The sequence below is a fragment of the Lepisosteus platostomus genome, unplaced genomic scaffold (genome assembly GCF_059453375.1).
Source record: "Lepisosteus platostomus isolate fLepPlt1 unplaced genomic scaffold, fLepPlt1.hap1 Scaffold_74_H1, whole genome shotgun sequence".
NCBI classification, from domain to species: domain Eukaryota; kingdom Metazoa; phylum Chordata; class Actinopteri; order Semionotiformes; family Lepisosteidae; genus Lepisosteus; species Lepisosteus platostomus.
This window is the reverse complement of record NW_028291686.1, coordinates 85,001-110,806: the sequence shown is the minus strand read 5'-3', so window position 1 is coordinate 110,806 and position 25,806 is coordinate 85,001. Positions and strand designations below refer to the sequence as shown.

Sequence of the window (25,806 nt, the reverse complement as noted above, 5' to 3'; positions counted from 1 at the left end):
GAGGCGCAGTAAGTACAGACGTTTAAAAAGCTCCACTCATGCCGACGATGCAGCATGAAGAAGCGCAACCTAACGTTTGACAGACAAAAGCCGGGCGCCGCTACGAGCAATATGAAATCAAACTGACAGCACACGGCGTTTCGCGCTGACTCAAAAGTGATCTCGACAGACGCTGTTCTCTGCATGACGCTGAAAGAGCTAAAGAGTGTTTCTGTTGAGACGTAACAAACTTGTTTCTTTCTACCATGATGTTACCATGACAAAATCTGTCTTTAAACACCTTGCTCAGTCTCTGACGAGACTGTCAAGAATTGCTTTCGCCGATTGTATTGCAAACCGGCGGAAGCGGGGTATTGGGAAAAGTTTTCAACTAGCAATAATCGAGCATCGGCTAAACCTCACAGGCTACGATACTGCCACTGCGCAAAGCTGACGGTTGCCAGGCAACCGCGTGGATCCTATGGAAATCGTTATCAATCGTCTCATGGCATGTCGTTGCTGTAACGCTTCATATTTGCGGCCGGACACTTCCCGCCCCCCAAAGAAAAGAGCGCCAATCAGACAGGCGGAGACCGAGGACTCGCAGAGCAGACGGCCACAGTCGCCGTAATAAGAGCGATTGTGAGCGGTTTTGTTTTCTCTCTTTGACCAGCCCAGCTGCGCCCCACCCGAAGGCAGGAAAGCACAAAAATTGTATGGAACTCATTCATGCTCCTCTCCATGGAAATCTTTAGTAAAAGGCAAAAGATTTGTACGAGATGAAGAGAAACCAGAGTGCGTGGCTGGACAGCTGCAGGAGCCCAGGCTGCCTTCAAGGCCTCTGCCCTGCCGGTCGTGGTTGGCAATGCACCTGGCCTTACAAACGAGCCAGTGGGGCCCGTTCAGCTCCGGGCTCATCGCCTGCGGCTCTCGGCTTACCTGGCAGGGGAGATACCTTGATCAGCCTGTAGTTGGAGTAGTTGGATTGTTTTCTTGTTTTGTGGAAGCAGTGTTTGTTTTGCAGTTTGAGATGGCAACCTTTGGATCCCGCAAGAATGCTGTACGTTTTGAGCTTTTGGGTGACCTCTTCATGGATCGTATGCAGTTCAGCAGAAAAGTGTTACAGAAGGAACTTGGCTTTGAACCTCGGCACTTGGATTTCATCTTTGCTCTCCCAGGTCAGAAAGCATTTGAGGTTGTATTTGCTACCTATCCTCTGTTTGAACAATGCGTGGATGTGTTTGAGGCAAAAAGAGGGAAAGTTCCTGCACTTGAGAAGATCAACTTGCAGCCTCTGACACAGAGAGAGAGGAAAACGGTGCATGTTGTTATGTTCTCGGAACTGGCAAAGACGGAGGACATTCACACCTGGCTTAACCAGTACTGCACCGTCCACCATGGAACTGAGGTTAGAGATGTTGACGGTATAAAAACAGGAGCAAGGAAATTCGAGGTTCGCTTACTACCGGACAATGTAAATGGAGGCTTAAGGCACCTGCCCTCTACAATCCGGCTGGGCGCCTGCAATGGCTTTGTTTTTTATGTGGGACAACCAAAGGTGTGTCGGCGCTGTGGTGCTGTGGGACACCTGGCATCTTCCTGCACTGTGAAATGCTGCAAGACCTGTGGCAAACAGGGACATTTAGCCTCTGACTGTTCAATGCTGCCAAAGTGCAATTTATGTGGCTCGGAAGGACACGTTTTTAAGAACTGCCCTCACGCCTACGCCAATAAACTCAAAATGAGAAAGGATGAGGCAGTGCTTGTGTCAGCCAAACCGGCCCGAAAAGCCAAAGCAAACAACAAGTCAAACAAAGAACCCTTGTTGGACAAAGAGTCTCAGCCTCCAGCCAGGATCAGTCCTGCTGTGGCTCCGGGGCCGGTGGAAGAGAAATCCACTACGCTCCCACAACCGCAGACTGCACCAGACAAGCACGAGGGTTTGAAAACCCCCGAGAACAGCGAGGACCCCTCCCCCACTCCTGCTCCTCAGAACGAGGGCCAGTGTGGGGCCCCCCGGTGGAGCGGGTCCAGCGACGATACCCAGGATTCAGCGGAGCTGCTTTTCTCAGACTCTGCAAGTGCTACAGATGCCCTCCTCTCCTCCATCCAGTCCATCACGGAGGATCTGCAACAGCTGGTGGGTGAGGGGGAAGAGGAGACTGGTGCATCGGCTGCACCCCTTTCCCCTCAGTGCTCCCAGGAGCTGGACTTGAGGAAAAGGAAAAATGACTCTGTTTTCTCCCCGAGCGAGGAGGAAGGAGAGCATGGTGATGGGGACAGCTGGAACCCCTCCACCCCTCTTTCTACCCCCTTCCTTGAAATGGACTCAGTGAACGCTTTTACTGCTGCCACCCTGATGAAGGCTCATTCAGAGGATGGCTGGCAGGAAATTGGTAAGAAGAAAAAGAAAAAGAAGAAGGTAACAGGTGAGACCGAAGAGAAATGTGTTTTGTAAAGACTGGTTCCACTTTCTTATGTAATATGGCTCTAAACATAATTTCTCTTAACACCAGAGGTATCAATGACGGAGTTAAATGTCAGTGTGTCTTTGATTACCTCCAGCAGAGAGAGGGAGATGTGTTGATGTTGCAGGAGTGTGCTTTAGCCTATCAAGAGAGGTATAAAAGCTTTGAAGATAGGTGGGATAAAGGGCCTTCTGTTTGGTCAGGGGACAATAACAACAGAGCCTCTGGCGTGGCCATTCTTTTCAAAGGATGGGCTTTCAAATTGAAAAGTATTCAGAGGGTCATAGATGGCAGGTTGCTGTGTGTGGATGTGGAATGGGGGACCGTTAACCTGCGGCTAATCAATGTGTATTGTCCTACTGACGTGGGAGGAAGGGTGGAGCTACTCAAGGCACTCTCCCCCCTATTGTTATGTAGCACAGACGTGATAGTGGGAGGGGATTTTAATTGTATCTTAGAGCACACAGACAGGCAGTCTAGCTCTCCGATAAAATTGGATTCCAGCTCACTGGCCCTGCAAAACTTAGTTCAAGACTTTAAACTCTCAGACACATATAGATGTATATATCCCACAACAGCAGGATATACATGGTCAGGGAGGAATAGCAGCTCCAGAATTGACTATTGCTTTGTCTCAGAGAGAGTGAAAGTTGTTGGGGTCACTCTTCAGCCTGTCTTCTTCTCAGATCATCAGGCTTTAGGGTGTAGAGTGGAACTCCAGGGCGGGACTGTCTTTGGCCCAGGCCTCTGGAAACTCAACACAAAGCTGCTAGAGAACGAGGGGGTAGTATCCCGCTACAAGGAGAAACTATCACAGTGGCTGTCCTTGCAGTGTCTGTACGGGTCAGTAGGAGAGTGGTGGGAGGAGGTGAAGATGAGGACAAAGGCCTTTTTCATGGCTGAGGGAAGGAAGGCTGCTGCCAGACGGAGAGGAGTGCTAGCCAGGAAACAGAGGCAGCTGCAGCGTCTCTACACGATGCTGCACAGTGGCTTCGATGTGCTCGAGGATATCACCCTTTTAAAAAAGGACATCCGGAGCATAGCCGAAGAAAGTAGTCGAGGAGTGCTGTTAAGAGGCAGAGTGCAGTTCTTGGAAGAAAATGAGAAGTGTACTTGCTTCTTTTTCAGGAAAGTGGTAGGCTCCAAGTCTGTCATGGAAAGTGTAGTTGATGAGGAGGGACGAGAGAGAACAGAGCCGAGTGCTATCCTCTCCTGCACCGAGGCCTTCTACTCAAGACTGTACAGCTCTACAGAGGTAAAGGATGAAGAAATTCATTTTTTTACCTCAAAGCTAGAAAACGTTTTGAGTGAAGAAGATAGGGAAGTACTTGAGAGGGATTTGACAGTAGAAGAGCTGAGACAGGCTATGGAGAGCTTACAGAAGGGGAAAACTCCAGGTGCTGACGGGCTCCCTAAAGAATTTTATTGCACCTTTTGGGATCTGCTTCAGGATCCGCTACTGCTCCTATTCGAGGAAAGCTATAAGACAGAATTGCTGCCTGACTCCTTAAGAGAAGGCACTATCTCTCTCTTGTTTAAGAAAGGAGCAAAAAATGACATAAAGAACTGGAGACCCTCAGCCTGTTAGGCGTGGACACTAAGATCCTGTCCAAAGCCCTTTTCCTGCACCTACAAAATGTAGTGGCCTCACTGGTAGGGAAAGAACAGACTTGTGGGATAGCAGGACGCCTGACGAGCGACAACCTGGCCTTGTTGAGGGATGTCTGTCTGTACTCTGAGGATCGCTCCCTCCCTCTTTGCATTTTAGGTGTAGACCTAGAAAAGGCCTTTGACCGCCTAAACCGGCAGTACTTAACATCGGGACTTGAGCACATGAAGTTTGGCCCCATCATGAGAAAGTGGATTAACCTGCTGTACACAGGTAGCAACAGCAGAGTCATGGTTAATGGCAATAGATCACGCCCCTTTGAAGTCTGTTCAGGGGTGAGGCAGGGCTGCCCATTATCCCCCTTGTTATGCGTTTTGGCTATGGAGCCCTTAGCCTGTGCCTTGCGCCAGGATCAGGCCATTAATGGGATACCAGTGCCTGGAAGTGGGGGAGGAGAGGTAAAGACATCTCTATACATGGATGACGTCACCCTGCTCCTCTCTGACAATGCCTCAATTAGCAGAGCTCTGCAGTGCTGTGATCGTTTCTCTTTGGCTTCCTCCGCAAAAATTAACAAATCTAAGAGTGAGATTTTTTATCAGAACTGGAGGGAGCCAAAAGAAGGACATGATCTCAGGCTGCAAGAGAAGAGAATTAAGGTCCTGGGGGTGTATTTTGGAGAAGAGATGGGAACAGTAAATTGGCAGAACAAATTGCCAATCTTAAACAAAAAACTGATGCAATGGAAGGACCGAGACCTCACCATGACAGGGAAGGTGCTGGTCATCAAAGCCGAGCTCTTGCCTGTGTTGAATTTTCTGGCTTCTACCTTCCCAATCCCACACCGTGTTGCGGCGGTGCTGAGGAGATTGATGTTTCAATTTCTATGGGGTGGGAAGCAGGAAAGACTCAGAAGGGAAATAATGTACAGGCCGCTACCCTCAGGGGGGAAGTCTGTCCCAGATATTGCTACGAAGCTGCTGTGCATTTTCCTGGCCTCTGTGCTGAGAGGCTTTGCAACAGCACCTGCAGCGCGTACCTCGACTTATTTTTCCAGGCTCTGGGTAGGTAGGGAGGTGTTCAGAGTGTGGGGTGTCAGACCCAAGCTGGACGTCCCACTCTCTGACACATGCCCTGCAATTTATGGGACAGTTAAAAGTTTTCTAAGATCTCACCCAATTGGCCATATTCCCCTCCGAGATGTCAGGGTCCAAAAACTGGAAGATTTCGTTGCACCCCAGAACAATAGGCAGACCCATGTGGGCATTTTAACATCAGCCCAAACAAGGAAGGTGTGGAAACACACATCCTCTAAGTTTCTGTGCAACATTCACAGAGATTTAGCCTGGAGTGTCATCCACCAGTGCTTACCGGGACGAACTTTCTTGTACCGTAGGGGCCTCACCCCCAGCCCTCGCTGCGTTAGGGTGGGCTGCGGCGAGGAGGAGACTATATCCCATCTCCTGTGGTCCTGCTTTTTTGCTAAGGCCTTCTGGGCACAGTTTGAAGATTGGTTGCAGGCTCTCTCGCCCCAATTTACCCTGACCGCTGCTTTCGTCATATACGGCATCTCTCCTGTCAAACTTCCTCCTGACGTGTTTGACAGGATCTGGGCCGTGGTGAACAGTGGGAAAGATGCCCTGTGGAGAGTGAGGAACATGGGGCTGTTCAAAGGCATCGAGATCCCAGTCAAGGCAGCAGGTAGCCTGGCCCTGTTCATCACCCGAGAGAACTATTACCTCAGAGATCTGTGGAGAGAAGGGAGGGAGGAAGCAGAAAATCTGTGGGAAATAGAGAGCATAGGTCAATATCTCAAGAAACTGTGAAAAACATAATCAAGTTTAAGTAAAGAATGTGATTTGCACCAGAAAAAAAGAAAATTGTTGCTATGTAACTGTTACCGTGTCAAAATGTAATGAGATGTGATCATATATACTGTTTTAAGTATGTATATTAATGTAAAGCTTTCTGATTTGTGATGTCCTGTATTTATTTGTGAAAAGAAAATAAAGTTCTTAAAAATCGAAATCGGTTCACCCAGGGCGAGGCTCGGCCATTGCACTCCGGCTGTGCTGACCCCTGCGAATTCCCCAAATGTGGGAATCTCGACTGCATAATTTCTGGTAGTGGGGGACTGCGTTCGCGCTCTCCCCTGATGTGCTTGGTCCAAAATCAGATACGGGAGGGTTAGGACACCACGAGCTGCGTGGCTGCGGAAGGATCCCGGTTCGAAAGGAGTCGACGCCGCTCTTGGTTCTCGGGGGCTTTTAGTTAGGGGTCCGGAGAAGCATCTCAAGCTAGTTCCACTACTCCTTCCGGACGTTCATTCCCTTTTCAAAGTCAGTCGTTTTGCTGTAGTCTGCAGTCTTTAGGCTGATTATCGAGGTTAGCCTTTATTTGGTCATGGGGGGCCTCGGTACTGTATGCTGAGTCTAAAGACAGTTTCACCCGTTTTCTGATTGCTCGGTTCTGTAGGTTCTGTACCAGACATGTCAAACAGTGAATTGCTGTACCTCTATTGTATCCGTGCTCAATGAATGAAATCAGTAACAAATGAATATATGTCTAGTTATACGAAAAACAAGTGGTTTATCGACTCGTCTTCATTTGCAGATTTAGAGGCAGCTTCGATATTTGTTTTACAAACGGGTTTTTTTTTTTTAGTACTGGTCACACACATGCCACAGCAACAAAACATCTCTAGAGATGAGGTTATAGATCACCTTTCCATCCTGCAGGTTTTCCTCCCAAAGCTTACGGCACCAACGTATGCTATTGCAGACACCAACGTTGCCTAGATAGAAAACCGAAATAGCCGTGGGTTTGCTTGTTGGTCTGAAGGATCTCTCTTCGAATCTCTATCATTTGTCAATGGAAGTAAAAGGCGCTGCAATCTCATACGTTCAGAATCAAACCCGCAGCTGTTGTTCGACTTTATTTCTTGACTAATTACAACTGAGTGTCGCATGAGCAGTTACATAAACTTGTCTGGTATATTTGAACACAAATGCCGTTCTTCAATTAAAACTAACAGTACATTGTCAGGGACATTCAGTTCTATACAAACAAGAGACAGACAAGAGAATATTTCTACCGTTCATGTGGACTACGTGTTGACTTACTGATCGGAATAATTGAAAAGTTCGGGCTCATAGCTGATGCAGTGCGTGCTAATTAGAACAGCAACGCTGAGCTCTCAGCACCGTACTGAGCCCAGGTGTTTTTCTAAAGCTGTCAGGTGCAGTTCATTTACATGAAGGAAATCTCTTACTGGGTACGATTACAATGCAGTAAGTAGCACAGACTACTTAGGGAGTAGCCCGATGCGTATAAAAATGACCCGAGCCAGACAGGAGTCGAACCTGCAATCTCCTGATCCGTAGTCAGACGCGTTATCCATTACACCACTGGCCCTGGTGTGACATTGCAGGACTGTAACCCAGTGAGATCAGCACTGCAACTAGTAAAATATTACCCCCAGTCCATTCTTTTCCAAAAGTGAGAAACACCTGTTTTCTACATTTTGTCTGTTTTAAAACCATATCTCTTTAAACCAAACCAAGAGTTTGTCTTTTGCACTGATATTCTGATTCATTTCGATTTCAAAGAAAAAAAAAACATTATCTTCCAAAGCATCATAAAATTGTCCATTCTTCCAGACTCTACTTCTCTCTTGTAGTAGTACAGCAGACCTTTCCAGGTGAGCAGATCACAGAGTCCGAAATGAGCTTCCTCCATCAAGCAAAGTACCTGAACATGACTCTGTCTTCATAAAAGCGCCCCTGTAACAAAGAAATTAAATCCGAAATCAAGAGGGCAGTTGCCTACTGAAGTTCAAGAAGTCATCAATTTTAACCTAGCAACACATTAAAGGCTGCATCTATACAAGTACGATTCTAGAAATGCTCACCAGATTACGTTTTAAGAAGGAACTGCGCCTCAGGTTCCGCCGAGATCTTAACTCGGATGGCAGGATTCAGAGTCCGGAGTGTGGACTGATGGCGCACGGAGGGTCCACATACTGTGGATCCCTCAGTGATCTTCCGCGTGTTCAAACAGCCAGCGTGTGACTCCCCTGTCCCCGTGACCTCATTGCTCTGCTCTTGCCTCTGTGCAGCCGAGCCCGACTCATGGTAAAGTGGAAAAAAAATGCCCTCAACGTGAGATTTACTCTGGAGCGAGGATAGACGTTACCTTTTTATCGTTGAACAGGATGTATGTGATGTGGCGACTAGGTTCAATTTTGTATCCTCTTTAAAAGATTAAGGACTGGGGTGAGCGTGATTTACCACCCTTTCAGCTAAGAACCCGACGTGCGGACCGTTTAAGCTGCATAGACTCGGTCGTTTAACTCTTCTCCATTAGCAGGGTTAAGGGTAAAGAAAAAAACATTGCTGACTTCTTTTATTTTTTGCCAGCCGCGAGCGCTGATTAGCAAGGTTTGTATTTCATGTTTTGCAAGTTGCATCCATTTTAAGAAAAACAAGTCGTTCAAGACAGGAAATGAATGCTTGCATTTAATTAAGGCTAGCCGTAGGCAGTTGTCCATAATGACCAGTTCTGTTCGAGAAGACAGAACAAAAAAGGCACCGCTGGGATTCGGATGCAGGGTCTCCTGTTTACTAGACAGGCACCTTAAGCAACTAAGCCACGGCGCCCCAGGAGAGCTGTCCTTTTGCAGCCACTTGGACACACCACTCAGACACATCTGCATTCGGTGTGTGCTCCGCCTGCTCGCTGAGCAAGTTGCCACCTTTACATACAATAGCAACATCAACACCAAGAGAAAGGGTGACAAATGGCTTTTATCTGGAACTTTTCATGTCCACGGAGCTCAATGTGCTTTCTGTGTACAACAGGGCCACTGAACTCCACACTGGCCACTGAACCACAGCAGTGGCTTGCTGGCTTGACATCTCCCAAGGAAAATGTTGAAATCGCACATGGAACAGGAAAATGACCCTCGAGTACGAGGGAAAAAAAAGAAAAAGATCATCTGGAGCGCGCCAACTCATGTCCGGACAGCCCAGATCCCTCGACGAGGTGGCCGAGTGGTTAAGGCGATGGACTGCTAATCCGTTGTGCTCTGCACGCATGGGTTCGAATCCCATCCTCGTCGCGCTCCATGTCTGACACGTGTGCCCGTTCAGCGTTGGCCCTCCTGTCGTTTGCTCCGGTTCTAGAGCCGTGCACTTTCTAGCGGTGGCTGAACATGGTATAGTAGGCTAACGTCGGTATCGAACAGTAACGGTATTTACGTGCCGCTGCTGCCAATTGGCTCTGGGTTGAGACTGTGTTTTCACTTACTTGCAACGCAAACGGAGAAAGTGATTTTTGACAGTCTCTCGAGAGACTGCGCTAGGTGTTTAGGGATAGACTGTCAGTTCCCCCTGGGATGGTGGCCTCTCAAATAGTTTGTGATTCCTCTAGACGTTTATACAGTAGAAGCCTGCTTCGTGGCTTAAATCCAAGCTAAGGAAACGAGTTAGAGGTCTGATGCAGAACTGCGAATTCAATGAAGGGGAACACTACAGTACATTGCACTGTATGTGTGAGGAAAGCTGCCCCCTTCAGTCCCTTGTCGACCGAACAGAGGACTGTAAAGGATACCGCCAAGAAACTTAAGGATGCTGGTTGGAATCCAGCTCCAAAGAAGCCCCTTTGGGTGTTATGTCATCAAAAAGTAAGAACAGCGAATCTCCCTTTGATCAAAAGTGCAACAGAGCTGTTTTCCGTGGAGCAGGTTTCAGACCCGTAGACCTGTTTTATTTGTAGGGCAGGGCGCATTCCCAAACGCGAATCTCCTGTTTTAGAAGTGCTTTGGGCGGTCTAGCGGTGAGGCTTATTAATAAGAAAGAATTAAGTGTTTCTGAGCTTTCACAAATTAGGCCTCATCTCTCTGTTCATCTCTGTGGTGCAGCCACAGAGAATCTATTCATGCAGGCTGATTTAAGGTTTCCCTTGATAAGGGACAGCTCCCAAAGGGGGATGCACTTAGCTAAGCCTGGCTATCATGATCAATGGTCATCCATTGGCGCCTATCTGTCTAGGGAGTGCCAGATGGACATCTGGACTGCATTCCTAAGTGTCAGGAGTAAGTGACTCATATCTCACCTTGATCAACCAATCAGGGACTGGTAGGGCCGAGTAACCCACGTGGGACTCTGATGCCCATGGATCTTTCAGCCGAAAGCTGAAGTTCCTCCAGGTAAAAACAGGCAACACAGAGAGCCTGAGAGATTCAGTGGGAATTCAGTAGAGATTTCTGTGGAGTTTTCTAAAGGGAATTCAAAGGAGAATTCCAGGGCAGGACAGCCCAGGAGCAGAAGGCTCCCAAGGGCAGGACATTCTCACAGCGCACCTCCTGACCATCCTGAGACTCAGCCCGGACAAGTACGGAACGGCCAGTGTGTCCGAGTGCCAGAACTTTCCTTTGTTCTAAGAGTCTAGAGCGGAGGTTGCCAGAGAGTAACCAGAGGATCCACCCGAGGTTAGCACCAGCAGCAGGCCTCGTGAACAGGTCAGAACTGTGGACAGTTGAATCACTATTCAGAACTAGCTCTTCATCAGGAACGAACCGGTCTTCTTCTTGACTTGCTGGGACCCACAGTCATCTTTTCTCCTGTGCACAAACTTTGCTAGTTAAAGCCAACACTAACTAGCCGGTCAGTGAGCATCAGCAGCGCACCGTCGCAACCCGCACAGCACAGCCTGGCACCTAGACAGAGAGCGTGGATTGGACAACAACAAGCCTGCAACTGTTTCTTTGTGCCCGCAGGAGATCTGAATCCCCAGAGATTGGATGAGTATTCAACTTCACTGCATTACTGCTCGAGAATTCAATTGTTATCCCAACCAGTTGATATCAATTTAATTCCTAAGAGTTATGTACTTGTTTTCAGTATCTAATGTAGAAGTTATAACCAGGTTCATTTATGAAATGGTCTAAATGAATGATATACTGAACGTATGTCCTCTTGATATGTGTAACACTTTGTAACTGACTGAATATATACCTTTTGTATTCTGATAACCCTCTCGATAAGATCTGTTCGTTTTACATGCATATTCTATGTATTGTAACGCCCTCGCTTGGTGGTGAGGAGGAAGCGCCCCCAGGCACTCGTAGTACCGCTGGGCATGCTGGGAGTGGTAGCCGGAGTGCGGCCTAAGCGAGAGAAGCTCGCCCCACACCCAAAGTCTGTCAAGGCCCTGTGCATCCTGTGGGAGGCCTTGGAGGTAAAGGACGGGGTGCTGTGCCGGGGGTGGCGGGTACCCTCCAGTGGCGAGGTACGGTGGCAGCTGATGTTGCCTTGGTCGCTCCGCGGGGCGGTGCTCCGAGCAGTGCATGGCCAGCCGGGCGTGGGGCACTTCGGCGGTAAAAATACCCTGCAGCGCCTCAGAGGCCATTTTTATTGGGGTCTTTGCCACCGGGACGTGGAGCGGTACTGCCGAACGTGTGCAGTGTGCGTGGCGCAGAAGGGTCCCCCCGAGCGGTCTCGGGCCCCCCTCCAACAACACCAGGCGGGGGCTCCTATGGAGCGGGTGTGGGTGGACGTTTTGGGCCCGTTTCCGCGCACCGAGGCCGGGAACCTCTACGTCTTGGTGGCCATGGATTATTTTATGAAGTGGCTGGAGGCCTTCGCCCTACCGGACTAGAGTGCCCCCATGGTGGCCGATGCACTGCTGGAGGGGATGTTTGCCAGGCTGGGGGTGCCGGAGGAGTTACATAGTGACCAGGGGCGTAACGTCGAGTCCCAGGTCTTCGCCAGAGTGTGCCAGCGCCTGGGGATCACAAGACGCGGACCACACCGCTGCATCCCCAGAGCAACGGGTTGGTGGAGCGGTTTAATCGTACCCTCACCACCCAGCTGGCCACCCTGGTGTCCCGGCACCAACGGGACTGGGACCGCCACCTCCCCCTTGCGCTCTGGGCGTATCGGACCGCGGTCCAGGAATCCACCGGGTGCACCCCGGCCTCGCTCATGCTGGGCCGGGAAATGTGAACCCCGGTGGACCCGGTCTCCGGCCCGCTGCCCGGAGACGGGTCGGCACCGCTGGCTGGACCGGACTACGAGTGGGACCTGCGGCAGCAGATGCAGCAGGTGCACAGCTTTGCACGGACCCACTTGACACAGGCGGGGGTCCGGTAGAAGCGGCACTACGACCTGCGCTGCAGGGGGCCTGCCTTCCAGCCCGGGGACTCGGTTTGGGTGTACAACCCGTGCCGCCGCAAATGCCTCAGCCCTAAGCTGGTGCCGTCATGGGAGGGGCCCGCTGAGGTACTCTGGGTGGTGGGCGAGGTCTGCTACCATGTCCGGTTGCAAACACGGGGGAGAGTGGTGGTCCTGCACCGAGACCGCCTGGCCCCCTACCGACCCGGGAGGAGGAGCCGTGTGGGGAGGCTCTAGAGGACCAGCCGGGGCTGGAGCCGGCCGATAGTGGGGCATCCGTGGGTCACCAGCCGTCACCGTGGCGCAGCGGCTGCTCACGCAGGGTTCCACAGCAGTTAGCCGAGTACGAGTACAGCCTGAGGGGGGTTTTCGATGTCGGCGAGACGCCAGACGCTTCAGGTTTTTAAGGAGTAAGAGTGCAGGGGGTCTAAACCTGCAATCCAGTGTGTTGAAGTATTTCACAACACTACCCCTAGCACATCTGGAAATAAATCCTCATAATGATTATTGCCCTGGGCATGTACCAAAAAATCACTGAGCATATATATATATATCACTGTGTTGACGCTAGAGACACAGAATAAGTGCAAACACATCCTAAATACAGTGTTCCTGCACCTTTGACCTCATCCAGAATGTATCATTTTTTGAAAGGGATTGCTGTCAGAATGCACAACTGAATCCCAAACAGAATCTCTAGTCAAATATGATCATTTGTGAAACAGGCAAATGAGTCTCTCAGGTGCCCATTGCTCATTTTCAGACACAATTATGCAATACTTTCACATGCAATACACATGAACATGCAATACTTTTCAGCTGCATTTTGACATCCGGACGGGGAGACTTTATCATTTGAACGTGAAGCCAGCCTTAAACCCTCTGAGGCGTGTCTGTCTGCCGGCACGTATTTTGTCAAAGGTATTTATTTTTTTTAACGGAGAGCGACTTTGAAAAGGTTTCCGCAGCCACGTCGTACGCCGTGTTAGATTAAAGGAGGAATGCGGCGATGGCGAACTCGCTGTAGTCGTGGCCGAGTGGTTAAGGCGATGGACTCGAAATCCATTGGGGACTCCCCGCGCAGGTTCGAATCCTGCCGACTACGGCATCTGCTGCACGTCTCCTTGTGCCTGCGCGGCAAAGGCGAAGTGCTGCTTCTCCTTTCCTGGTACTATAAAAACGCTGAATTGCTTGGCCCCGCTGCCATGGAAATGAGCTCTTCAGATAACCACACATCTTGCGTTCGCACCTCTGGTGTTCTACTTATGCCTTTGAAAACCTAAAGAATAAAACTGAAAGAACCGACACAATATGTAGGTGCTCGTAAAGCACGCATTAAAGAACTGTTAACAGCAAGGGTTTCAGTGGGTTAACTGAGGAGAAGGCGTGATCGCTAATTGTTGACTTTTTATTTGGTGTTAGAAACACTCTTACTGTGCATGACGTGCAACAAATGTAGCCACAGAAATTGCATCACGCTTTCATGTATGCTATTGCAGACACCAACGTTGCCTAGATATAAAACCGAAATAGCCGTGGGTTTGCTTGCTGGTCTGAAGGATCTCTCTTCGAATCTCTATCATTTGTCAATTGAAGTAAAAGGTGCTGCAATCTGATACGTTCAGAATCAAACCCGCAGCTGTTGTTCGACTTTATTTCTTGACTAATTACAACTGAGTGTCGCATGAGCAGTTACGTAAACTTGTCTGATATATTTGAACACAAATGCCGTTCTTCAATTAAAACTAACAGTACATTGTCAGGGACATTCAGTTCTATACAAACAAGAGACAGACGAGAATATTTAGTATATAATAGACAGAAAGAGGTTCGAATCCTGCCGACTACGTTGTCCACCTCCTGTCGTTGTGTTTCGGCGCAAGCAAAGAAGCGCGCCTGTTTGGTGTTCCTGGTGGTTTTAAAACGCCCAATCGCTTGTACCCGCTGCCTTGGAAATAAGTTCTTCAGCGTCCGCGAATGGCATTTTGCAGCTGGAAGCAGATGTCGACGCGTTTTGCACAGAGCACCAAAAAAGCGTCTTTTTTGAAGGCCCAGGCACTGAGCATTGGTGGTTCAGTGGTAGAATTCTCGCCTGCCACGCGGGAGGCTCGGGTTCGATTCCCGGCCAATGCAGTGGCTTTTGCAGCGAGCGTCTCCATCACTTGCATCCCCTTGCAACTCGCAACTGAAAACCCACTGAAGCTAAGCAGGTGTGAGCCAGGTCAGTACCCGGATGAGGGTGAGCTACAGGGAAAAACAAAGCTTCCAGCTGGAAGCGGTGTTAATGGTGCCGGCGGGGGGGCGCTCACCCTGAGGTCTGTGTGGGTCCCAATGCCCCAGTATAGTGACGGAGATGCTGTGTTGTAAAAGGGCGCTGTCTTTTGGATGAGATGTAAAACCGAGGTCACAGCGCTCTGTGGTCATTCAAAATGACCACCAAAACCTTTGACAAAAGCTCTTGGTAATTGATGGTCTTCAATAATGCTTCTCCTTTAGGTACATTTTAAATCAGCTGAAAAATGCTGTGAAATGGGGGGGCACTTCAGGCCAGTGTAGCATTTGGGTTACAAGAACCATGAAACTGCGCGAGAAAGCCCGTACACTGAATTACACGGCTTTCTATTCAAAGGAGGACAAAAGAAATTCCCTGAGTTCGATTTCTTGCAGCACAGAGAGAAGCACTGTTATGAGGCTGGTTAGCTCAGTTGGTTAGAGCGTGGTGCTAATAACGCCAAGGTCATGGGTTTGAGCCTCGTACGGGCCAGGTCCTTTTCTCCTCTCTTACCGAAGCTGTTAGGTTCCTTTCCGTGGTGAGAGGGGTTGTCATGCAACGCTGCCACATAGTGCCGACAGACAAGAGTGTTGCAGGAGAAGAGAAAAGTGTTTGAAGATTTAAGAGCGTCTTAGGTGGAGCCAAAATCAAGTGTCACAAATGCAAGTGGGAGGATTTCCAATGTTTAATATGGTAAAAATAAGCGGAAGTTATCTGCCGGTCCGGCACAGTCTGCCATGCTTTTGTCATATACTGTAAAGTGGTGTCGAACTGGGTGTCGAACTGGAGCCTCACCATTTGCATATGTGAGGCTCCAGTTATACATCGAGTGTCACATTAAATGACGAAAATGAAGAGTTAAAGCAGCTGGAGAGGTTTTCTTACAACTTTTGAGCTGACAGTTTTGGAAAATGTTTCCTTCACGCTGCACTGTACAACATAGGCAGCCAAGAGTCTCCAAAACAATACAGAATTGACAGATAGGAGAAAATTCCCACTCGTCCTGAAGTTCCCAAAATCCAGCACTGAGCGTAAACAAAGTGTCTAAGTAGCGTGGGAATGCTAACCCTAACCCTAGCTGGAGTTTGAGCAATCCAGCACTGAGCTTAAAAAGATGAGTCAAAGTAACGTCTAATCGGATTAGTTTCCTTAGAGCTGGTTCTGAGTTTGCTCAAGAGTTTACCTTTCACAGATGCGCAAAGAAGAATGTTGGGGGTGCACGCTTCAAGGTGCCTTACAGCTGTAGGGAGTGATTCGAGACGATTCGTGGCGTGTGCTCGTTCCCATATACCGTACGCCCCGGGGTGCAGTGCTAGGATGACGTACAATACCGCTTGGGCTCGTAACGGCGTTATATGCAAGTGCGGGACGTGAGGGTTTTCGTTTGTTCGTTTTGTTTTGCTCTGCTTTGCTTTGTTTTGCTTTCCATCGCGTTGGTAAGAGCGTAAATAAAAAGGCGATTCCTGCGTCTACCACTAATGTAAGAGCTATTTCAAGTGCGACGTGGTGCGGCTTTTCAAATGCTTGTGGGCATTTCTCTGTTGTTGATTCTTTTTTTGTGTGTAACAAAGTGGCATTTTCATGTCCGGACGGGGAGACTTTATCATTCCGACATGAAGCCACCCTTAAGTCCTCTGAGGCGTGTCTGTCTGCAAGGCTTGTATTTTGGAAATGTTTTTTTGAAACGGAGAACGACTTTGAAATAGGCTTCCGCCGGCGCCTCGCGATCCAGGTAAGATTGTAGCAAGAACGCAGCGGCGGTGGGGCTTGCTGTAGTCGTGGCTGAGTGGTTAAGGCGATGGACTAGAAATCCATTGGGGTCTCCCCGCACAGGTTCCAATCCTGCCGACTACGTTGTCCGCCTTCAGTCGGTGTGTTTCGGCACAAGCAAAGAAGCGCGCCTCTTTGCTGTTCCTGGTGGTTTTAAAACGCCCAATCGCTTGTACCCGCTGCCTTGGAAATAAGTTCTTCAGTGTCCGCGAATGGCATTTTGCAGATGTCGACGCGTTTTGCACAGAGCACCAAAAAAGCGTCTTTTTTGAAGGCCCAGGCACTGAGCATTGGTGGTTCAGTGGTAGAATTCTCGCCTGCCACGCGGGAGGCTCGGGTTCGATTCCCGGGCAATGCAGCGGCTTTTGCAGCGAGCGGCTCCATCACTTGCATCCCCTTGCAACTCGCAACTGAAAACCCACTGAAGCTAAGCAGGTGTGAGCCAGGTCAGTACCCGGATAAGGGTGAGCTACAGGGAAAAACAAAGCTTCCAGCTGGAAGCGGTGTTAATGGTGCCGGCGGGGGGGCATTCACCCTGAGGTCTGTGCGGGTCCCAATGCCCCAGCATAGTGACAGAGAAATAAACATGTTTGGGCAACTTTGGTCACCCCCAATTAACTTCTGGGGCAGGAAAAGCACACTTTTCAAAACTTGTTTTTCAGCTCGAAATAAACGTGTTTTTTCAAACCTTGGAATCCCAATGTAACTGCCTGGCTCATTAGAGCCCACTGAGTCAGCCCTTAACCCCACTGTGCAGAAGTTGTCAAAACGGGTTTTTCAGCAGAAATAAACACGTTTGGGCAACTTTGGTCACCCCCATTTAACTTCTGGGGCAGGAAAAGCACACTTTTCAAAATGTGTTTTTCAGCTCGCTGTGACCTCTGTTTTACATTTCATCCTAAAGACAGCGCCCTTTTGCAACACAGCGTCTCTGTCACTATCATAAGTGACTGCCATCATAAGAATATGAGTCCAATATTTTAGAATATAGTCAGAATGACTTCTAACCTTACCTGTGGTGTCTTTAATCCCTATTGCTCAATGCATGGTGTACGTACTGCATAGATGTGTCCTGAGAATGAGGAATGGGCCCCTGAGACGGTCATTTACCTGTTTCACAAATGATCGTATTTTACTAGAGATTCTGTTTGGGATTCAGATGTGCATTCGGACAGCAATCCCTTTCAAGAAATGATACGTTCTGGATGAGGTCAAAGGTGCTGGAACACTGTATTTAGGATGTGTTTGCAGTGATTGTGTGTCTCCTGCTTCAACGCAGTGATATATAGATGTGCTCCTGTAATTTATTGGTACAAGCCCAGGGCAGTAAGCAGTCTGAGGATTTATTTCCAGACGGCATAGAGCAGTGAAGCAGTGCAACACACTGGATCATTATATTATTAGAATCTATTCTACTTAAATTATTACATTATACACAATTTGAGTTCATTTTAAAAAGTAAAAGGTAATGAAAGGAATGCATTTTCATAAGAAAGATAATACCGATATGCATGTGATAATCTTCCTTATATCATGTAGTGCGTCATTTGGACACTTTATGGGCTTGAAATACAAAGAAAATCATGTTCTATGGTACAAGATAAATACAAAACGTAAGCTTTTATTTTAATTAGATTTGTTTATAAAGCATAAGCAATCATTTATTACATTAATATATGTGAAAATGACATTTTAGCATCATAATATTACATAAAGATCTCTAGCTTCAACACAGTGATATATATATATGCTCAGTGATTTATTGGTACATGCCCAGGTCAATAATCAGAATGAGGATTTATTTCCAGACGGGCTACAGGTAGTGTTGTGAAATACTTCAACACACTGGATAAAAACCAAAGAAATGAAGATATGTAGCAATCACATTGTAACAGGGGTGACAGTGACAGTGACTTAATGCTTATACTAGTGGACTTTTGGTACCTTTAGGGTACAGAGCGAGCCGCAGGGAAGGCTCGCTCCGTGCGCACACGTCCTTTCGATGCCAGTCCAACAAGTGCTCCGCATTAGCTGCGTCGGGGCTCCGGCGTGTCGCACCTCACCTCACCTCGCACTGCCCCCTCCTTGAATGTCTGCCGCTGGGCATGCCCCGCTCTCCTCCGCCTTATCTTATCGCGTGTGAGCACCGACAATGGCCACAATGCCGGGGAATGGCACCTGTAAAGTGTTAATTGGGGCACAGGAACAGCCCGTCTCGTCTCGGGGGGGGCGGCTTCAGAGACAATACAGCAAACACAGCGGGGCGGGGGAAGAAGACGACACCACACATGCGGGTACATTCAGCTCCGGCGGGAACGAGACATTTGTCGGTCTTTTCAAGTGCCGAGAGCCGAGCAATCCTTCACTTGTATCGTTTCTCCCCGGTGACTAGATCTGGCCCTGCGACTCTCGACTGGGCTCACCCCCGGGGCAGCCCAGCAGGTGTGAGCCTGGCCGGCACCCGGATGGGAGATTCCACCCCGGAAAAGCTCCGGTTGCTGCTGCTCCTGCAAGAGGTGTGACTGGGACCAGTAGGGAGCGCTCACCCTGCGGGCTGTGTGGCTCTCTTACGCCCCAGCCTCCTGATGGCGACACTCTGCTGCACAAACAGGCGCCGTCCTTCGGGGGAGGCGTCAAACCGAGGTCCCGACCCTCCTTGGCCATTAGGAAACCCCAGGGCGTCTCTCAAAAAGAGACGCCGGGGGTGTCCCTCTGGTGTTAGTGCTCCCCTTTACCCATCAGTCGGGGTCACCTCCTAATCCCCGTCTCACCTGTAACAATCAATGACGAGGCCCCCCTGTCCGTGAGATTTAGTACTCGCGCAAGAGACCGGGGGAAGAGCGCGAACGCGGTCCCCCGCCCCCCACAAAGTGCGCGCTCCGGGTTCCCTCTCGGGGCCCTGCAACACAGCGGAAGGGCAGCGAGAAGGAGCCTCTTGCTCTGACGCCGCAAGGCCACAAGAGGGCGGAGGCGCCGCGCGCCCGGCCGACGTGTTGGACCGGTGCGCTTTACGTGCTGAAATAAACATGCGAAAGCCCCGAAATGTTTCCAGAGTGCTGTGCACTGGAGGTTTTTGTCTGGTGAAGACTTGCCTGGTGCTCCTCCGTGCAGATTGTTTGTCCTCCTCCAGTGCGGGACGAGCCAACACAAGGGAGCGCATTCGCCAACATCCAGGCACGCAATGCGATTTGGAAAGCAGCTCCTTTCCAAAGAGTTGCACACAAACGATCCTTCAGTCCCGCTCGGGGGGCACGGAGCCCCCGCCACACACAGCTTCAAGTAGCGAGTCAGGCGCTGGGGTTTTCGCTTACGGCCACACCACCCTGAACAAGCCTGATCTCGTCTGATCTTGGAAGCTAAGTAGGGTCGGGCCTGGTTAGTACTTGGATGGGAGTCCGCCTGGGAATACCAGGTGCTGTAAGCTTTTGCTCTCCCGGCCAGCAGGGGTCGCCTTTGGTGCCGTAGGCTTTGGGAGGAAAACCTGCAGGATGGAAAGGTGATCTATAGCCTCATCTCTAGAGATGTTTTGTTGCTGTGGCATGTGTGTGACCCATATTCAAAAAAAAAAAAACCCGTCTGTAAAACGAATATCGAAGCTGCCTCTAAATCTGCAAATGAAGATGAGTCGATAAACCACTCGTTTTTCGTATAACTAGACATATATTCATTTGTTACCGATTTCATTCATTGAGCACGGATACAATAGAGGTACAGCCATTCACTGTTTGACATGTCTGCACTGGTACAGAACCGAGCAATCAGAAAACGGGTGAAACTGTCTTTAGACTCAGCATACAGTACCGAGGCCCCCCATGACCAAATAAAGGCTAACCTCGATAATCAGCCTAAAGAACGCAGACTACAGCAAAACGACTGACTTTGAAAAGGGAATGAACGTCCGGAAGGAGTAGTGGAACTAGCTTGAGATGCTTCTCCGGACCCCTAACTAAAAGCCAGCGAGAACCAGCAGCGGCGTCCACTCCTGTCGAACCGGGATCCTTCCGCAGCCACGCAGCTCGTGGTGTCCTAACCCTCCCGTATCTGATTTTGGACCAAGCACATCAGGGGAGAGCGCGAACGCAGCCCCCCACTATCAGAAATTATGCAGTCGAGATTCCCACATTTGGGGAATTCGCAGGGGTCAGCACAGCCGGAGTGCAATGGCCGAGCCTCGCCCTGGGTGAACCGATTTCGATTTTTAAGAACTTTATTTTCTTTTCACAATAAAATACAGGAAATCACAAATCAGAAAGCTTTACATTAATATACATACTTAAAACAGTATATATGATCACATCTCATTACATTTTGACACGGTAACAGTTACATAGCAACAATTTTCTTTTTTTCTGGTGCAAATCACATTCTTTATTTAAACATGATAATGTTTTTCACAGTTTCTTGAGATACTGTCCAATGCTCTCTATTTCCCACAGATTTTCTGCTTCCTCCCTCCCTTCTCTCCACAGATCTCTGAGGTAATAGTTCTCTCGGGTGATGAACAGGGCCAGGCTACCTGCTGCCTTGACTGGGACCTCGATGCCTTTGAACAGCCCCATGTTCCTCACTCTCCACAGGGCGTCTTTCCCACTGTTCACCACGGCCCAGATCCTGTCAAACACGTCAGGGGGAAGTTTGACAGGAGAGATGCCGTATATGATGAAAGCAGCGGTCAGGGTAAATTGGGGCGAGAGAGCCTGCAACCAATCTTCAAACTGTGCCCAGAAGGCCTTAGCAAAAAAGCAGGACCACAGGAGATGGGTCACAGTCTCCTCCTCGCCGCAGCCCACCCTAACGCAGCGAGGGCTGGGGGTGAGGCCCCTACGGTACAAGAAAGTTCGTACCGGTAAGCACTGGTGGACGACACTCCAGGCTAAATCTCTGTGAATGTTGCACAGAAATTTAGAGGATGTGTGTTCCCACACCTTCCTTGTTTGGGCTGATGTTAAAATGCCCACAGGGGTCTGCCTATTGTTCTGGGGTGCTACGAAATCCTCCAGTTTTTGGACGCTGACATCTCGGAGGGGAATATGGCCAATTGGGTGAGATCTTAGAAAACTTTTAACTGTCCCATAAATTGCAGGGCATGTGTCAGAGAGTGGGACGTCCAGCTTGGGTCTGACACCCCACACTCTGAACACCTCCCTACCTACCCAGAGCCTGGAAAAATAAGTCCAGGTACGCGCTGCAGGTGCTGTTGCAAAGCCTCTCAGCACAGAGGCCAGGAAAATGCACAGCAGCTTCGTAGCAATATCTGGGACAGACTTCCCCCCTGAGGGTAGCGGCCTGTACATTATTTCCCTTCTGAGTCTTTCCTGCTTCCCACCCCATAGAAATTGAAACATCTCTCTCCTCAGCACCGCCGCAACACGGTGTGGGATTGGGAAGGTAGAAGCCAGAAAATTCAAGACAGGCAAGAGCTCGGCTTTGATGACCAGCACCTTCCCTGTCATGGTGAGGTCTCGGTCCTTCCATTGCATCAGTTTTTTGTTTAAGATTGGCAATTTGTTCTGCCAATTTACTGTTCCCATCTCTTCTCCAAAATACACCCCCAGGACCTTAATTCTCTTCTCTTGCAGCCTGAGATCATGTCCTTCTTTTGGCTCCCTCCAGTTCTGATAAAAAATCTCACTCTTAGATGTGTTAATTTTTGCGGAGGAAGCCAAAGAGAACCGATCACAGCACTGCAGAGCTCTGCTAATTGAGGCATTGTCAGAGAGGAGCAGGGTGACGTCATCCATGTATAGAGATGTCTTTACCTCTCCTCCCCCACTTCCAGGCACTGGTATCCCATTAATGGCCTGATCCTGGCGCAAGGCACAGGCTAAGGGCTCCATAGCCAAAACGAATAACAAGGGGGATAATGGGCAGCCCTGCCTCACCCCTGAACAGACTTCAAAGGTGCGTGATCTATTGCCATTAACCATGACTCTGCTGTTGCTACCTGTGTACAGCAGGTTAATCCACTTTCTCATGATGGGGCCAAACTTCATGTGCTCAAGTACCGATGTTAAGTACTGCCGGTTTAGGCGGTCAAAGGCCTTTTCTAGGTCTACACCTAAAATGCACAGAGGGAGGGAGCGATCCTCAGAGTACAGACAGACATCCCTCAACAAGGCCAGGTTGTCGCTCATCAGGCGTCCTGCTATCCCACAAGTCTTTTCTTTCCCTACCAGTGAGGCCACTACATTTTGTAGGCGCAGGAAAAGGGCTTTGGACAGGATCTTAGTGTCCACGCCTAACAGGCTGAGGGGTCTCCAGTTCTTTATGTCATTTTTTGCTCCTTTCTTAAACAAGAGAGAGATTGTGCCTTCTCTTAAGGAGTCAGGCAGCAATTCTGTCTTGTAGCTTTCCTCGAATAGGAGCAGTAGCGGATCCTGAAGCAGATCCCAAAAGGTGCAATAAAATTCTTTAGGGAGCCCGTCAGCACCCGGAGTTTTCCCCTTCTGTAAGCTCTCCATAGCCTGTCTCAGCTCTTCTACTGTCAAATCCCTCTCAAGTACTTCCCTATCTTCTTCACTCAAAATGTTTTCTAGCTTTGAGGTAAAAAAATGAATATCTTCATCCTTTACCTCTGTAGAGCTGTACAGTCTTGAGTAGAAGGCCTCGGTGCAGGAGAGGATAGCACTCGGCTCTGTTCTCTCTCGTCCCTCCTCATCAACTACACTTTCCATGACAGTCTTGGAGCCTACCACTTTCCTGAAAAAGAAGCGAGTACACTTCTCATTTTCTTCCAAGAACTGCACTCTGCTTCTTAACAGCACTCCTCGACTACTTTCTTCGGCTATGCTCCGGATGTCCTTTTTTAAAAGGGCGATATCCTCGAGCACATCGAAGCCACTGTGCAGCATCGTGTAGAGACGCTGCAGCTGCCTCTGTTTCCTGGCTAGCACTCCTCTCCGTCTGGCAGCAGCCTTCCTTCCCTCAGCCATGAAAAAGGCCTTTGTCCTCACCTTCACCTCCTCCCACCACTCTCCTACTGACCCGTACAGACACTGCAAGGACAGCCACTGTGATAGTTTCTCCATGTAGCGGGATACTACCCCCTCGTTCTCTAGCAGCTTTGTGTTGAGTTTCCAGAGGCCTGGGCCAAAGACAGTCCCGCCCTGGAGTTCCACTCTACACCCTAAAGCCTGATGATCTGAGAAGAAGACAGGCTGAAGAGTGACCCCAACAACTTTCACTCTCTCTGAGACAAAGCAATAGTCAATTCTGGAGCTGCTATTCCTCCCTGACCATGTATATCCTGCTGTTGTGGGATATATACATCTATATGTGTCTGAGAGTTTAAAGTCTTGAACTAAGTTTTGCAGGGCCAGTGAGCTGGAATCCAATTTTATCGGCGAGCTAGACTGCCTGTCTGTGTGCTCTAAGATACAATTAAAATCCCCTCCCACTATCACGTCTGTGCTGCATAACAATAGGGGGGAGAGTGCCTTGAGTAGCTCCACCCTTCCTCCTACGTCAGTAGGGCAATACACATTGATTAGCCGCAGGTTAACGGTCCCCCATTCCACATCCACACACAGCAACCTGCCATCTATGACCCTCTGAATACTTTTCAATTTGAATGCCCATCCTTTGAAAAGAATGGCCACGCCAGAGGCTCTGTTGTTATTGTCCCCTGACCAAACAGAAGGCCCTTTATCCCACCTATCTTCAAAACTTTTATACCTCTCTTGATAGGCTAAAGCACACTCCTGCAACATCAACACATCTCCCTCTCTCTGCTGGAGGTAATCAAAGACAGACTGGCATTTAACTCTGTCATTGATACCTCTTGTGTTAAGAGAAATTATGTTAAGAGCCATATTACATAAGAAAGTGGAACCAGTCTTTACAAAACACATTTCTCTTCGGTCTCACCTGTTACCTTTTTCTTTTTCTTTTTCTTCTTACCAATTTCCTGCCAGCCATCCTCTGAATGAGCCTTCATCAGGGTGGCAGCAGTAAAAGCGTTCACAGAGTCCATTTCAAGGAAGGGGGTAGAGGGAGGGGTGGAGAGGTTCCAGCTGTCCCCATCGCCATGCTCTCCTTCCTCCTCGCTCGGGGAGAAAACAGAGTCATTTTTTCTTTTCCTCAAGTCCAGCTCCTGGGAGCACTGAGGGGAAAGGGGTGCAGCCGATGCACCAGTCTCCTCTTCCCCCTCACCCACCAGCTGCTGCAGATCCTCCGTGATGGACTGGATGGAGGAGAGGAGGGCATCTGTAGCACTTGCAGAGTCTGAGAAAAGCAGCTCCGCTGAATCCTGGGTATCCTCGCTGGACCCGCTCCACCGGGAGGCCCCACACTGGCCCTCGTTCTGAGGAGCAGGAGTGGGGGAGGGGTCCTCGCTGTTCTCGGGGGTTTTCAAACCCTCGTGCTTGTCTGGTGCAGTCTGCGGTTGTGGGGGCGTAGTGGATTTCTCTTCCACCAGCCCCGGAGCCACAGCAGGACTGATCCTGGCTGGAGGCTGAGAGTCTTTGTCCAACAAGGGTTCTTTGTTTGACTTGTTGTTTGCTTTGGATTTTCGGGCCGGTTTGGCTGAAACAAGCACTGCCTCATCCTTTCTCATTTTGAGTTTATTGGCGTAGGCGTGAGGGCAGTTCTTAAAAACGTGTCCTTCCGAGCCACATAAATTGCACTTTGGCAGCATTGAACAGTCAGAGGCTAAATGTCCCTGTTTGCCACAGGTCTTGCAGCATTTCACAGTGCAGGACGATGCCAGGTGTCCCACAGCACCACAGCGCCGACACACCTTTGGTTGTCCCACATAAAACACATAGCCATTGCAGGCGCCCAGCCGGATTGTAGAGGGCAGGTGCCTTAAGCCTCCATTTACGCTGTCCGGTAGCAAGCGAACCTCGAATTTCCTTGCTCCTGTTTTTATACCATCAACATCTCTAACCTCAGTTCCATGGTGGACGGTGCAGTACTGGTTAAGCCAGGTGTGAATGTCCTCCGTCTTTGCCAGTTCCGAGAACATAACAACATGCACCGTTTTCCTCTCTCTCTGTGTCAGAGGCTGCAAGTTGATCTTCTCAAGTGCAGGAACTTTGCCTCTTTTTGCCTCAAACACATCCACGCATTGTTCAAACAGAGGATAGGTAGCAAATACAACCTCAAATGCTTTCTGACCTGGGAGAGCGAAGATGAAATCCAAGTGCCGAGGTTCAAAGCCAAGTTCCTTCTGTAACACTTTTCTGCTGAACTGCATACGATCCATGAAGAGGTCGTCCAAGAGCTCAAAACGTACAGCATTCTTACGGGATCCAAAGGTTGCCATTTCAAAAACCGCAAATCGAACACTGCTTCCAACAAAAGAAAAACAATCCAACGACTCCACCTACAGGCTGATCAAGGTATCTCCCCTGCCAGGTAAGTATGAGTTAAACAGGCCCCTGCAAGCGGCCCGCACCCACAGCACAAGTCGCGCAGCCTAGGCCACCTCCTCGCCCCGCACGCCACCGCCTCCTGCTGGGCCCACTCTTTCACACACTCACACGCCACACTAACACTCAAAAGTGTGGGCAAAACGAGAAAACGAGCGCGCCG

General features: G+C 49.4%; 9 non-coding genes and 1 pseudogene across 9 annotated transcripts; 6 read left to right on the top strand and 4 right to left on the bottom strand.

Moving 5' to 3' along the window:
* Positions 1-289: 289 nt before the first annotated feature.
* Positions 290-431, bottom strand: LOC148631683 (U4 spliceosomal RNA). The gene has a single exon (XR_015934586.1). It is a non-coding gene; the product is annotated as a U4 spliceosomal RNA (small nuclear RNA).
* Positions 432-664: 233 nt separating this feature from the next.
* LOC148631682 (U5 spliceosomal RNA) lies at positions 665-778 on the bottom strand. The gene has a single exon (XR_015934607.1). It is a non-coding gene; the product is annotated as a U5 spliceosomal RNA (small nuclear RNA).
* A 5,263-nt stretch (positions 779-6,041) lies between these two features.
* LOC148631681 (U1 spliceosomal RNA) lies at positions 6,042-6,211 on the top strand. Its single transcript, XR_015934589.1, has one exon. It is a non-coding gene; the product is annotated as a U1 spliceosomal RNA (small nuclear RNA).
* Positions 6,212-7,397: 1,186 nt separating this feature from the next.
* Positions 7,398-7,470, bottom strand: trnar-acg (transfer RNA arginine (anticodon ACG)). The gene has a single exon. It is a non-coding gene; the product is annotated as a tRNA-Arg (tRNA).
* Positions 7,471-9,093: 1,623 nt separating this feature from the next.
* On the top strand, positions 9,094-9,175 carry trnas-gcu (transfer RNA serine (anticodon GCU)). Its single transcript has one exon. It is a non-coding gene; the product is annotated as a tRNA-Ser (tRNA).
* A 4,078-nt stretch (positions 9,176-13,253) lies between these two features.
* Positions 13,254-13,335, top strand: trnas-cga (transfer RNA serine (anticodon CGA)). The gene has a single exon. It is a non-coding gene; the product is annotated as a tRNA-Ser (tRNA).
* Positions 13,336-14,292: 957 nt separating this feature from the next.
* On the top strand, positions 14,293-14,363 carry trnag-gcc (transfer RNA glycine (anticodon GCC)). Its single transcript has one exon. It is a non-coding gene; the product is annotated as a tRNA-Gly (tRNA).
* Positions 14,364-16,559: 2,196 nt separating this feature from the next.
* trnag-gcc (transfer RNA glycine (anticodon GCC)) lies at positions 16,560-16,630 on the top strand. Its single transcript has one exon. It is a non-coding gene; the product is annotated as a tRNA-Gly (tRNA).
* A 2,947-nt stretch (positions 16,631-19,577) lies between these two features.
* Positions 19,578-19,696, top strand: LOC148631675 (5S ribosomal RNA; annotated as a pseudogene).
* Positions 19,697-20,334: 638 nt separating this feature from the next.
* On the bottom strand, positions 20,335-20,504 carry LOC148631674 (U1 spliceosomal RNA). Its single transcript, XR_015934594.1, has one exon. It is a non-coding gene; the product is annotated as a U1 spliceosomal RNA (small nuclear RNA).
* Positions 20,505-25,806: the final 5,302 nt, after the last annotated feature.